The 14430-nt window shown below is 54.8% G+C and overlaps 1 protein-coding gene and 1 pseudogene across 5 annotated transcripts in view; both read right to left on the minus strand.

Annotated features, from left to right (window-relative positions):
* Window positions 1-14430, minus strand: part of NACC2 (NACC family member 2) — a 64883-nt gene that overhangs the window by 29873 nt on the left and 20580 nt on the right. The window contains exon 1 of one of the 5 annotated variants that reach the window (XM_044264548.1): window positions 908-922. The exons of the other annotated variants lie outside the window; for them this stretch is intronic. The gene's annotated coding sequence lies outside the window, so the exon portion shown is untranslated. Of the gene's footprint in view, window positions 1-907; window positions 923-14430 lie in introns of those variants that run through there. 5 annotated transcript variants of the gene reach the window in all.
* Window positions 9552-9683, minus strand: LOC122917824 (annotated as a pseudogene).

A 14430-nucleotide genomic window follows, 5' to 3' on the forward strand; every position in this document is an offset into this window, starting at 1 on the left:
GGGCTGTGGGGGGCGGCCGTGCCAGCCTGCCTTGATCCAGACCCAGAAGGACTGACCCAGGGAAGCCCCCACCAGAAGCCCTGGCAGGCTCCAGACTGGGTAGTCTCCTTTTCTTGGGGCCCAGAAGAGGCCCAATGGCCCCCAGATGAGGGGGCTGAAGCCCTGGGGTGGGGGTTGGGGACACAGCCCCCACATGCCACCCAGCCACAAAGGAAGGCAGACTAGGCCACAGGCAGAGCAGACATGGGGAAACAGGGGACACCCAGAGGCCAAAAAGTGGTGGAACCCGTGCTGGGGAGGGGAGGGGACGGCCAACCTTGGCCTGGGTGTAGGACTCGGGCCCCTGGGCCCCAGAACATAGAGCCTGTCCTCCCTGAGACAGACCTGCCTACTTCAGGACTCTGCCTCTTCCTCACCTCCTCAGAGAAGCCTGCCAGGTGCCCTCTTGAGCTGAGCGATGCCAGGTGTGTCTGCACAATGCCTGGTGGGCATTTAGCCAAATGCTGGGGACGCCTGGGAGGGCCGCGGGAGTGGGGCTGCGCTGGCCAGTGCACAGTGCTCTGGAGGGGAGCCCCCCGCATGGCCCCTTCACAGACCCGCAGCTCCTGCTGGCAGGAGTCTCCCAGAAAGCCAGGTAGGCTCCCCTGGGCCAGACCAGGGCGCTGGAGCTGAGGGGGGGACCCAGGCTGGCAGGGGCAGACAGAGGCCAGCAAAGGTGCACTGGGCACCAGTTCCTAGAGGGTCTCTACTGCCTGGGGCTGGGCAGGACAGTGACCAGGACCACACTGAGAGCAAGGGACAGCGTGCGGCCCTCAGAGCCCGTCCCTTCACACGGCAGGTCCCCCCTGGTCAGCAGGACTGGAATCTCGGGTCCCAGCAGGACAACAACCCCCTGCGCCAGCCCCACCTGACTACTCTGTGTCCACGTCCTGCGGCCTCAGGCAAATGGGGCCCCATCTGGGAAGCTCGCCTGGGAAGCGGGGGCCAGGGTTATCCTGGACGGTCACCACAGGGTGGAGGGCGACGGTGTTAGCAAACGGCACCACGAGGACACATACCTGCCGTGACCTGGACGGGAGGCGGTAGTGCAGGTGGGTGTCTCTCCCTCCACCCCCCTCCCTGCCCGGCTCACCCCCACCACCCCGGGCCCCAGGGCCGCAGGCCAGCCTGCGCGCCAGAGCCGGCCCATTATTCCCCTGGAAGGTGATGAGGCCGTCTGGTCTCTGGGGAGAGAGGCCACTGTGCTGTTGCCGCTGTGTCCTCAAGCCACCTGCAGGCTGGAGCTGCCGCCCCACAGCCCTGCACCCCCTCTAGAGCCCCGGGGGCGCCGGTGTTAGATTCTTTCTTAGAAGCCCTGGCTGGGATGCAAACAAAGCTGAACTTTAGGAGAAAAGAATAAAATAAAGGCTTGGTTTACGTGCCCAGAAGCCTGAAGGCAGGACAGGCGCAGGCCAGCGCACAGTGGCCAGAGAGGAGGGCCCCAGGACCTGAGAGGGCTGAGGGCAGCGGGGTCACCCCCTCACTCATCCCTGTGTGGCGGGGCCCAGCCCTACCAAGAACACCTGTCCCCTTCTATGCCTCAGTTTCCCCATCTCCCTGCTTCCAAGCAACACACATTTGGTCCCCCACCAAGGGCAAGAGTCACTACACCCGCGGGCATCCGGAAGGTTCTGAAGAGCCAGGAAGAACATCAGAGATCCATTCATTCCGGCCATCTTCAAAACCACCGCACCATGGAACCCTCCCCGCTCATAAGCCCCGGAAGTATGGAACCCACTTTGGGAAATCCCAAAGTCAGAGTCCAGCCCCTGCAGCTGAGCCAGCCCCAGGGGCCCCCACCCTATACAGACCTCCCCCAGAATGAGGAAACAGGGGTAATGGGGGGGATCTCCTCTCACACACCCCTCCCTCAGGGAGAGCCAGGATCTAGGACCCAGGGTCACGGCTGTCAACCAAAGGCCCTCCCAGCCCCAAGCGCAGTGCCGCCTGCAGGCAGACGAGGGAAGGAGCTCGAGGAGAAGGGGGTGGGCCACGAGCCCCCGGAGCTGCAGACAGGCTCCCGGACAGGCCTGAGGACCTAGAGGGTACAGGTGGGGCCCGGATTCTTGGAGTGTGGCCAGGCCGAGACCGGCCACACTGGGCTCCAACAGGGGCCAGGAGCACGCCGAGGACTTCCCTTTGGGGCCTGGAGGACCAGAGGAGGATGCACAGTCCAAGAGGAGGAGCCTCCTTCCCAGGCCCCCACAGAGATACAGCCCCAAGGTCTGCAGGGAGGTCCTGGCCAGACTTCCTAAGAAGCCCTGCAGGACCCCGGCCCGCCACCCCTCACCCTCCCAGCCCTGCCCTCCATCCCAAAGAGCACCCCCCTACAGCAGAGAATGCACCGTCCACCTTCTTCAGGGTCACCACCAGCGAGGAAAGGAGAGGCAAGTTAACTGACATTAAATACAATCATCGCACGGGATTTAACTTTTCCCATCTCATGAGAGGCCCAGCCTGAGCAAATGCGGGGCCAGTGCACCTCGGCAGGAGGGAGGCAGGCAGGGAGGCAGGCAGGCAGGTGGGCCCTGCCCCGTGGCGCCCCCCATCCTGGGAGCAGCCACAAGGACACGTCCTCCCAGTGCAGGCGCTTGCCAGAGACAGCCATGAGTGCAAGCAGGGCAGGGCGGCCAGGAGAGGGTGAGGAGGGGTCGGCGGGGAGGCAGGCTCACCTTGGACGGAGGCCCCTGCAGAGCCCTGGCCTCGGCTTTTCAGCTGACAGTGCGGGCTTGGTCCTGGCCCGTGGGAGCTGAAGCTCCCTTCCAGCCCCAGCCCAGCTCCCGCTCTGGCTCCTCCGAGAGCAGGGGGAGGCAGGCCTCTCTGGGGTTGAGGGGCCAGGGTTCTGGCTCTCCTCACCGCTGCCCAGCTCGGGGCGGGCCGGGTTCCCCCAGACCCCAAGCTGCCTGGGGCCTCAGGTTCGCATTAAACTTTCAGTGCATCATAAAACCGGGCCGCACAGCCTCGGCCTCGCCGCTAACGGAAGGGCCCGTCGTCACCCCTCCTGGACTGGGGTGAGCAGAAGCAGGGCCCCCGGGGTGGGGTCTCCGCAGCCAGTAGCCCCTCCCGCGCAGCCCCCCACGTTCAGCCCCCCCCACACCTACTGTGCGCCTAGCGAGCTGCACCTGCGTCCCAGTCCGTGCTCCCCGGGTGGGTGCAGAGATGAGGAGACCGCGGCACCCACAGTGTGACCCTGCACGGGCCCGGGGGCCAGGACCCGCCCCTCCCCCGCCTTCCACACCTACCCCCAGCTGGGGCAGGCCTCGGTGGTGGAGAGAGAGGGCAGGCTGCACCGTGGATGCCTCCGCCACAGAGGGGCGACTTGGCCCCCAGGGCTCGGAGGCAGAGGAGACACCAGGGCAAGGGGCACACAGGCCCCTGGAAACCTCCGCCCTGGCTCAGCCTCTGCCCCAGACCACAGCCTGGACAGCATCAAGCCTCAGAGCCAGTTTTAACACACGTTTGCCTGGAACCTTTTTTTTCCCCAACAGAAAAGGGCAGCAAGCCAGAATCTGCAAATTCAAACACGTGCTTATCAATCCTTCCCCTGCCCCCCCAAGGAGAGAGCCCCAGACACAGGGCTGGTCCTCAGAGAGGGAGCACACGCCCAAGGACCCAGGGCGCCGGGCGGCCCACCGACGGCCGTCAGAGCCACTTGGCAGGGCCAGGGGGCTGGGCTCAGGCTGGAAAGACACCCCTCGGTCGAGACAGCGGGTCCTGCTCTCCACAGGCATCCACGGTGCAGGCTCTGACACGGGTGCGGTCCAGTGGCTGGTGTGACCCAGCGAACCCGGCTCTGCTGGGCCCCTTCCGCCCAGCCACCACCACGCCAGCCACCAACGCTTGCCCTCTCAAATGTTTTGACTTCAGCGTGGGTGCGGGGTTGGGGGCCAAGAGCACGGTGTGCACGGTCCCTCAGGTCGGCACACGCGAGCCCCAGAGCGCTCCGAAAGGCTTCCGGAGAAGGAAGCAGTGTTTTGAACAGAGCCGACAATCTCCCTCACCGTATTTGTAATTTCAATAACGTAAGCTGGAAGAGTGTGTCCCTTGGGCATAGTTTAATAACTTAAAAAGCCAGCTCCACGCGCCTGCGGACGGGCTGCCTCTTCCCTTATTGGCTGACACGGGGGGCCCCCCTTGCACCCCTGGCCCCGGGGAGCACTCGGGGGCTGTCCAGCCTGAGCTGGACAGCCAGGCCCAAGGAGCTGGACCCCATCCTCAGCCCGCGGGGCACTCTCCCTGGCCACTGGCCCGTGTGGGAAGATGGGGGGGTCCCAGAGCAGCTGGGGGCTGGGTGGGGGTCCCCGGCGGGCGGAGGCTGGGTGCCGCCTGGTGCCGGTCACCAACCCCTCACCCACAGGGACTCCGCAGCGCACCGCCCCCCACCCCCGTCCGTTAATATTCATAGCCCTTCCTCATCTGCATATCGTGCCATAAATAGTCGAGGTAAGACACAAAGCTCCCCGCATTTCTAATTATGCTTAAAAACCTAATGTAAATCAGACCGACACAGAAATACTAAATCAGCCGCGGGGGGGGGGGTTACGCAGAGCCGGGGGGCCACGACGCAGCAGCCTCCACCTGGGGGCTCCAGGCAAGCTGCCTGCTGGTGACGGTGGCCCACCTAGGGCTGGGCAGCAGGGTCCCCAGCCTCTCGCTGGCCAACCTCAGCCCTGCTGGCCTTAAAGTGGGAGACAAGTACGGGGTTGGGGAGAGGCCTGCAGAAGCCCAGGGGCACCCCCCAGGGCCGGCCAGCCGACCTCAGCTTCTCCCTAGGGGTTCCCAGCCATGGGCCTTCTTTCCTGCCCGAGGACACCCAGCTACCCACCTAACGTGGCCGCCCAGCTCACGGAGGCCCCCGTGGCCCATCAGGGTGTACCCAGTGGGTCGGGGCTGTCTCCATCGCCCTGTCCCCATGTTTAACCCCATGGATACTCTGGCCCTCTTGCCTGCTCAGCTGGCCCTGCAGAGTGCAGAACCAGCTAGGTCCCACCCCTGGGGCGACACCCACTTGGGGGATGGAACGCTGGTCCTGAAGGGCCAGGGATGGGCCAGCGGGTCTTCGAGCCCCAAGGAGCCTCCCGCTCTGGGTAGGCTTTGGCTCTGCCATCTGGGCCGTCTGCAGGGAGACACGGCACAAAGGTCTAGAGAACAGAAGGGTCTGGGCCAGGGAGAGGGGACAGAGGCCACACCAGCTGTTCAGGGTCCAACACAATGCCCAGCTTCATAGGTGGGCACCAAAGGGGCATCCAAGACCCCAGTAGGTGGCACTGACAGACAGATCTCCGGGTCCCCACGGGCCGGGCTGGCAGCTGGTACATGCGGGGCCCCAGGGCAAAGCGGGCAGCCAGGGAGCACAGAGAAGCCTCCACCTGGCCCGGCCCGGCACCACCCCTCACCCATACCCCAAATGCCCCTGGCTCGGCCTCCTGAGCAGCTCAGGCACCAGCTCGCTGCACAGCCCGGCCCTGCCCTGGCCCCCAGCTGCAGCCCAGACCCAGCCCTGTCCGGGAGCAGGGCGCCGGGGCTGGCACAGCCCTGCTCCTCCTGGGTGTGGTGGAAGGACTACCTCAGGGGACCCGTGGGAGGCTCGGGCCCAAGTGACACAGGGGTTGCCCCACGCTGCCTTTAGAGAAGACACAGAGATGCCTGCTGCCCGCATCTGCCTGGCATCATGCCCAGACCTATTTTTAAGCCCATTTACTAGAAATCCCACAAATTAAAGGAAATACGGATAATGCACTAAGAATCCTGGGGGCCGGATAAAAGCCGCACGTAACTGTGCTCATGCGCAGCGTGAGGCTCGTAACCACAAACCCCGGTCTCCCCAAGCCCGCGTGCCAGGCGGACGCATCTTGCTGCGTGGGGGCGGGGGGGGGGGTCTGCGCTCCGCCCACGACCAGAGGCATGAGCCGCCGCTTACAGCCGGGGCCATAAAAGGTAATTACTGATAGGAAAAATAAAGACCATAAATACCAAACTTTACAGCCCGGGGAGTGCTGCGTAGCGCCAGGGCCGCGGGCAGGACCTCGCTCCCCTCCCATCGGGGCTCACGTCGGTCCCCACCCCGTGTCTCTCGTGGCTCCCGTGGCAAGCCGGCAGCGGGGGCTGCAGTCGCCCAGACCTCGCAGAAGCTGTGGCACAGACAGCTGACGAGAGGGCCGGTGTGCCCGGGAACGGAGGGCTCAGTGCTCACACCGGAAGGGCAGGACCCCTGCGAGGGGCTGGACCCCCGAACAGGCTGGCCAGCCAACACAAGGGGGTGAACGGCCTTCTGTGCGTCCCCGAGGGTCAGCCACGCCTGCTGGGCCCCCAGGCTGAGGCCCATCACACCTCAAGAATGGAAGTCGACACACAGGACCAAAGAGCAATGGGACACACCTGCGAGGCCATGGAGGACACCGCTGGGTGGGGACCACGCTCCCCGCAGACCCTCAGGGCCCAGAGGCCTGGCCTCTCCACCCTCAGGACTCCGGGGCCCGGCCCTCCCCAGCTCATCCCCCTGCCAGGCAGCGGCTATCTGGGTGTCCGGGCATGGGAACCCGGGTACGGGCCGACACCTTTACCACGACCTCCCCGGCATACCGAAGCCCTCCCAGACCCAAACGCTGCCCAAGAGCCTGTGGAGGGGAGGTGGATCTGCACAGGCGGAAGGAGAGCAGAGGAGGTGGGGACAGGTGTGTGCGTGCATGTAACACACCCACACCTCAGATCACGCTACTCATCCTGGACTGTCACAGAGTCGGGACAAGGCCCACCCGGACCACGCTCTAGTATGGAGGCGACCCCGCTCAGGGGCTGGGGAGCAGCCCTAGAATCCCACGGAGGCTGCAGCCACCTACTCACTGCCTGGCAGGGGTAGAGCGGATGCGATCAGGGCTCCTGCTATCCCAGCAACAATGGCCTGCGTCATGGGCCGCCTCCAGCCCCTCGATCCCACAGTGGGCACCAACTCCACGACGAGGCTTGGCCTGGTCCCGCAGGACAAGAGGCTTCCCAGGTCTGGCCTTCTCCCTGGGGGGCCCTGGCCACTGACGGGTCAGCTGGGAATTCAGCCCCGCAGAAGCAGCTGGAGGGCCAGGGAAGCTCCAAGACCACAGAGGAAGGACTCAAGAAAGGCAGGATGGGGAATGGTGGATGGTGGGGACACGCTGACCCTCTGCCAGCCCGACGCCCGTGTGGCACTGGAGCCAGCAGGTCGCCCCATTGAGACACCCAAGGCACCAGGTAGGAAAGGGCCACGAGGCTCCGAGCAGGCAGGCCAGCAGGGGAGGGGAGCGGCTCAGGAGATAAGCATCAGGTCCAGATGGCTGGTACGCTGTTCCGAGAATGACCAAACACTTGGAGGTAAAGCAGATGTCCCCTCACCATCACAGGGAAGCAGGGCCTCCCCCAAGACAGCTCCAAGACGACCACCGTCTGGGAAGACACCCTCCAACTCACTGTCCAGCTAGGCTCCGTGCAGTTACACACAAGCACGTTCGTTTCTGTCCAGAAAAGATGCAAAGCTCTCTCCCTGCAGGAAGACAGCCCCAAGGACGAGGGGTTTTGCTCTGCAGGACACTAGTCTAGTGGGGCAAGGAGACCACCTGCTCGCCCAGTACCCGCCCTCCCAGGCAGCCTCCGGCCCCGCCAGTCCCTTCCCCAAGGGCAACCCCCCCCCACCCCGCAATGCTGTACCAGCCCCGGGCTCTCATTCATACCTTATAAAACACAGCCACTGGGGGCACCGGGGTGGCTCAGTGGGTTAAGCCTCTGCCTCCAGCTCAGGTCATGATCCCGGGGTCACGATCCCGGGGTCCTGGGATCAAGCCCCGCATCGGGCTCCCTGCTTAGCAGGGAGTCTGCTTCCCCCCTCTCTCTCTGCCTGCCTCTCTGCCTACTTGTGATCTCTGTCTGTCAAATAAATAAATAAATAAATAAAATCTTTAAAAAAAAACAAAAAACACAGCCACCAGTGGCCTGGCCTGCAGGGATAGCGCCGAGCCCCCCATCTCCCAGAGGGAGCCCAAGCTATCTTTGTGCTTCTGCAGTTTCTTTCTTCCTCCAAGACCATTTCATCTCTGGTTGTTGGCCTAGTGGCTCTGCCCACCTGAATCCTGTGTCACTTGGGGTTCGGGCCACGTCCCTTCTCCAGGGCAAGGACCAGGGAGGAGTGGTCACCAGGACCGAGGCTAGTCTGGGCCGCCCTGTCCAGAGGCACCCCCAGAGCTGTGAGCCAGTGAGTGAGTGGAGGCAGCGGTGCCTGAGGTCTGACTTTCTGGTCTGAGCACGATGAGACTGTGCGGGGTGGACAAGGGGTCTCATCCGTGCCGTCCGACGTGTCTGGTCATCAATCAAGGCCACAGCTCAGGTCCACGGCAGTGAGAAACTGCTCTCTCTTGTTGGACAAGGAAAGGTGAGCTGCTCTCCGTGTTTACTTCTGAGCCGTGGTTAACACTGCAGGTTCTCTGTGTCTAGACCCGAGATGAGCCCCTGCTCAAATCAGGTTGGAATTTTTCCTAACTCTGATGGGTGTTCATGACTTACAGAGTCTCTTAAAGAAAGAGCTGTGTCTTCCTCCCACGTTAGTAGATAGTAAACAATTTTATAAATCTAAAACCTTTAGAATTCGCCAAACATAAAGAAAGGACCTCAAATGCTGTAAATGAACTAGCATTTAAGAGAGGGGACCCTTTTCAGAGAAACAACCAGTTCGAAAAGTAATTTCCCTATAAAACTCCAAATTTCCACAGTCCTTAACAAATCAGACCGCTTTGATAACTTGAGGTAGTGGGGGTGGGGGGGCGCTGATGTCTTTTCTTTGACTTAAAAATCTAGCGCGCATTTTGTTGTCAAGATCTGAATGTGTTTTCTCATGAGGAAAGTAGCTAATCTGAATTTCCCAAAGTCCTCATTTCTCCTTATTTCCAAACTCCTTGTTTGACCAACCAAAGAAGCTGGCATTACTTTAACACTATGCTCGAGACCACAAAGAAATAGAAAACCTATTGTCAACTCTATTAAATGATTCAAACTGATGTAAAAACTGGAATCAACACCATGTTAAACGGCCAGTCCCGGGAAGATGGGGTCCTGGAGTGAGGCTCTCGAGTCTGTCCGGTCATTCGAGCACTGGTCATCCACAGACACGGAGCTCATAAGCAACACAAAGACACTCGGCGAAGCAGGAATCGGGGAGGCTCCGTCAACCTGAAGACAGCGCATATGGGAAAACCCACAACCGACACACACTCATCAGAAGAATGCCTGCTTCTGCAAGGGTGCGGCGGAACACAAGGAGGTCAACGCTGGAGGGCAGGGTCTAGCAGAGGCCACTGGGCATGAAGTGAAATAAAAACAGTTTGAAAGAAAAGAGTAAAATTATCTCTATTTGTAGAGAACATGATCTTGTAACATAGAAAATTCTAAGGAACCGAACAAAAACTACTAGGGCTAATAAATGAATCCAGCAAGGTTACAAGACAGAAGATCAGTACACAAAACTCAAAACGATGTCTACATGCTACGAACAATCTGAACACAAATTTAGTAAATAATCTCACTTATAAGATAAAAAACATAAAATACTTGGGGATAAATTTAATTAGCAATAATTGCGCCTCGGATAAACCTCACTGGCTACGATACTGCCACTGCGCAAAGCTACTTGGGGATAAATTTAAAGAAGTAGTGTAAAAACTTACACTTTGAAAACTGCAGAATTCTGCCAAAAGAAACTGAAGATCTAAATAAATGAGAAGACGCCCCATGGACTGGAAGAGCTAACATCTGTTAAGGTGGCAGTGCCCCCCAAAACGACCCACAGATTCAGTGTGATCCTCATCAAAATCCCGGTGGATATCGTCACAGAAATTAACAAACCAATCTTAAAATTCATATGGAAATAAAAGGAATCCAGAACAGCCAAAACATTACTCAAAAAGAACAAAGTTGGAGCACTCACACCTCCCTTGAATTTCAAGACTTACTATGAAGCTACCGTAATCCAAACAGTGTGGTACCGACATGAGGACGTACTCACAGATCAGTGGAGTGAAAGGGAGAGTCCAGAATCCGACAACAAGGGGGCCAAGGGGACCACTCAATAAGAAAAGAATAATCTTTTCAAAATATGGTCCTGGGAAAACTGGACATCCACATGTAAAAGAATGAAGTCGAAGGGGCACCTGGGTGGCTCAGTCAGTTGGGCGTCTGCCTTCAGCTGGGGTCATGGTCCCGGGGTCCTGGGATCAAGCCCCACGTCGGGCTCCCTGCTCAGCGGGGAGCCTGCTTCTCCTTCTCCCTCTCCCTGCTGCTCCCCCTGCTTGTGCTTTCTCTTTCTCTGTCAAATAAAAAAATCTTAAAAAAAAAAAAAAAAAAAGTTGGGTCCTTACCTCACACCATATACAAACATTAACTTAGAACAAATCAAAGATCTGAATGTAAGAGCCAAAACTGTACGACTCTTGAGAGAACACGCAGGGTAAATCTCTATAACCCTGGGTCAGGCAATGGATTCTGAGATATTAGCCCAGAAGCACAAACAACACAAGAAAACCGGATAAACTTGACTTCATTAAGTTTAAAAACTTTTGTGTATCCAAGGACGCCATCAAGAAAGTGAAAAGACAAAGAATGGGAGGGGATATCTGGAATCGTACTTTGGTAAGAAACCTGTATCTACACTATAGGAAGAACCCTGACAACTCAATAATGAAACGACAAATAATTTAAAAATGGGTCAAGCATCGGTAACATTTCCCAAAGAAGACAAATGTCCAACACGCATGAGGCTCCACATCACGAGCCATCAGGGAAATGCAAATCAAAACCGTAATGAGGGAGCCCTTCACACTCAGCTGAATGGCTATCGTCAGAAAGATGCATGAACGGTGTTGGTGAGGATGTGACGGGAACGTAAATGGGTGCAGCCGTATTTGGAGAACAATCTGGAAGCTCCTCAGAAGGTGAAGCATGGAGCTGCCGCATGCTGTACCCAGCCCCACTTCAAGGTATGACCGAGAGAAATTACAACAAACATCCATGCAAAAACCAGTATATGAATAGCAGTGTTACTTGCTATCACCGGAAAGTGGAAACAGCCCAAAGGTCCACCAACCAATGAGTGGATAAACTCTCCATATGGCACAGCCACACAATGGAGTATTATTCATCCATAAAGAGGAATGAAGTAGTGACCCGTGCTGCGAGATGAACCCCGAAAACATCGCACTAAGTACAAAAAGCCAGCCACGCAAGATCACATTATTGTATGGTTCCATCTACATAAAATGTCTCGAACAGGCAACTTATAGACATAAAACAGGTCAGTGGGGATACCTGTCAGTTAAGCATCTGCCTTCAGTTTGGGTCATGATCCCAGGGTCCTGGGATCGAGTTCCGCATCTGCTTGGTGAGGAGCCTGCTTCTCCCTCTGCCATTCCCCCTGCGGGTGCACTGCCAAGTAAGTAAAATCTTTAAAAAACAAAACAGGGCTGGAGGCCTGGGTGGCTCAGTGGGTTAAGCCTCTGTCTTTGGCTCAGGTCACGATCTCAGGTCCTGGGATCGAGTCCTGCATTGGACTCTGCTCAGCGGGGAGCCTGCTTCCTCCTCTCTTTCTGCCTGCCTCTCTGCCTGCTTGTGATCCCTCTCTCTGTCAAATAAATAAATGAAATCTTTAAAAAAACAAAACCAAACAAAAACAATAACAACAAAAAACAAAACAGGGGCACCTGGGTGGCTCAGTGGGTTAAGCCTCTGCCTTCGGCTCGGGTCATGATCTCAGGGTCCTGGGATCGAGTCCTGCATTGGACTCTCTGCTCAGCGGGGAGCCTGCTTCCCCCCTCTCTGCCTGCCTCTCTGCCTACTTTATTTATAAATAAATAAAATCTTAAAAAAAAATTAAAACAAACAAATCAGTGGTTGCCTAGAGCCAGAAGTGGCAGAAGATCAGGGAGGAAAAGAGAGAATAGGAGTGACAGCTAAAAGGTGTAGGATTTCTTTCTGGGTTGATAAAAATGTTCTAAAATTGACTGTGATGATGGTCACACAATTCTGAGTAAACACTGCTGGATGTGTACCTTATGGGTAAGTGCATAGTATGTGAATTATATCTTAATAAAGCTTTCTTTTGAGAAGAAAAACATTACAGATACATCAAAATGGAATTTTAATGTCTGGGGGGGGCCACAGAGAAACAAACAAAAGGACAAAACAAACACGTCAAAAAAATCAAATGGCAGACTTAAGCCCTGGCATATCAAGAATTCTATCAAATATATGGCCTAAATATACCAATTAAAAGAACAGAGATTGGCAGAATAATGAAAAAACAAGATTCAATTATATGCTGTCTCTAAGAAACTCAATTTCAAACATGATACAGACCATTTGAAAAGGAAAAGACAGGAAAAGGTAAACCATGCAGAAATACTCAAAAGAAAACGGGTTGCTATATCAAATAAAGTAGATTTCAGCAAAGAAAATCTTCAGAGACAAAGAAAGACAATTCACAAGGATCACTGGGTTAACCCACCCAGAAGGCACAGCGATCCTCAATGTGTACAGACAACAGAACAGCTAAAACAGAAACACAAATACATGATTATTTCTGGGGACTTCAACAACCCTCTCTCAACAACAGACAGCCCCAGACAGCAGATCAGCAAAGGTACAGAGAACCAAAGTCAACTAAGAGGATGAGCACGGAACAGAGCCGCCCACCCGGCCACAGTACAATACACACTTTTCAAGTGCCTGTGGAACCTACACCAAGATGAGCAATATCCTGGCCCAAGAAACAAATCTCAAAAAATTTAAAAGAACTGAAATCACACCGTGTGTTCTCCCACAATAAAGCCAAATTAGAAATGCATCAGCGGGGCACCTGGGTGGCTCAGTGGGTTAAGCCTCTGCCTTGAGCTCAGGTCATGATCTCAGGGTCCTGGGATTGAGCCCTGCATCGGGCTCTGCCGCCTCCTTCTTTGCCTACTTGTGATCTCTGTCAGTAAAATAAATAAATAAAATCTTTTAAAAAATTAATTAAAAAAAAGAAAAGAAAAAGAAATGCATTAGCAGATACGTTAAGGAAATCTCCAGACATCTGGAAGAAGAAACACATGTGCCTCAAAGTCACCCACGTGTCAGAGGAAGTCTCAAGAGGTCAAGTGAAGAGGAAATACGAAATACCAGAATGTGTGGAACACCAATTCAGAGCTGAAAGGAAAATGTATATCACTATGCTTGCAGTAGAAAAAAGGGAAAATTTCAAATCAATAATCTAAGCTCTCTCCTCAAGAACCTAGAAAAATAAGCAAAATAAACTCCGAGGAAATAATGAGAGAGAAATCAACGAAATTGAAAATAGAAAAAAAAAAAATCAATGAAACAAGGAGTTGGTTCTTTTAAAAGGTCAATGAAATTGACAAACCTCCCGCATCACCAACAAAGAAAAAGAGAGAAAGAAGACAGATTAATTACCGGTATCAGGAATGAAACGGGATATCACTACAGATCCCACAAACGCAAAAAGAATAATGACAATTTCACACATATAAACCCAACACCATAAATTAAATAACCAGTTCCTAAGGGAATAAAAACGTACCACAATTCACCTAACATGGAACACAACATTTGAATAGCCTTCTAACTATTAAGAAAAATGAATCTGTAATTTTAAAAATTGTCAAAAAAAGGGGCGCCTGGGTGGCTCAGTGGGTTAAGCCGCTGCCTTCGGCTCAGGTCATGATCTCAGGGTCCTGGGATCGAGTCCCGCATTGGGCTCTCTGCTCAGCAGGGAGCCTGCTTCCTCCTCTCTCTCTCTCTGCCTGCCTCTCTGCCTACTTGTGATCTCTCTCTGTCAAATAAATAAATAAAATCTTTAAAAAAAAAAATAAAAAAAAATAAAATAAAAATTGTCAAAAAAAGAAATCCCTACGGCCAGACGGTTGCCCTGGGGAATTGCACCAAACATCAAAAGATAAATTAACACTACTTGTACACAATCTTTTCCAAAAAACAGAAAAGGAAGGAAGGAACACTTCCCAATGCATTTATGAAATGAGTATTACCCTGATACCAAGACCAAACAAAGATGTCACAAAGACAGAAAATAGCAAACCAATGTCCCTTGTGATATAGATGCAAAATCCTTAACAAAATATGAACAAACAGAATTCAGTAATACATTTAAAAAGTTATATACCGTGACCAAGTGGGATTATTCCAGGGATGGATGCAAGGCTGATTCAATATTCTAAAATCAGTGAATGTAACCCACTATCACATGAACATACCATTCAATGCAGAAGAAGTATTTGACAATATTCAACATCCACCCATGATAAAAACTCTCAGAGAACCTCCTCAACTTAACAGAAGAGCATCTACAAAAATCCTACAGTTGGTGCT

This window comes from Neovison vison, chromosome 9, assembly GCF_020171115.1.
Source record: "Neovison vison isolate M4711 chromosome 9, ASM_NN_V1, whole genome shotgun sequence".
NCBI classification, from domain to species: Eukaryota; Metazoa; Chordata; class Mammalia; order Carnivora; family Mustelidae; genus Neogale; species Neogale vison.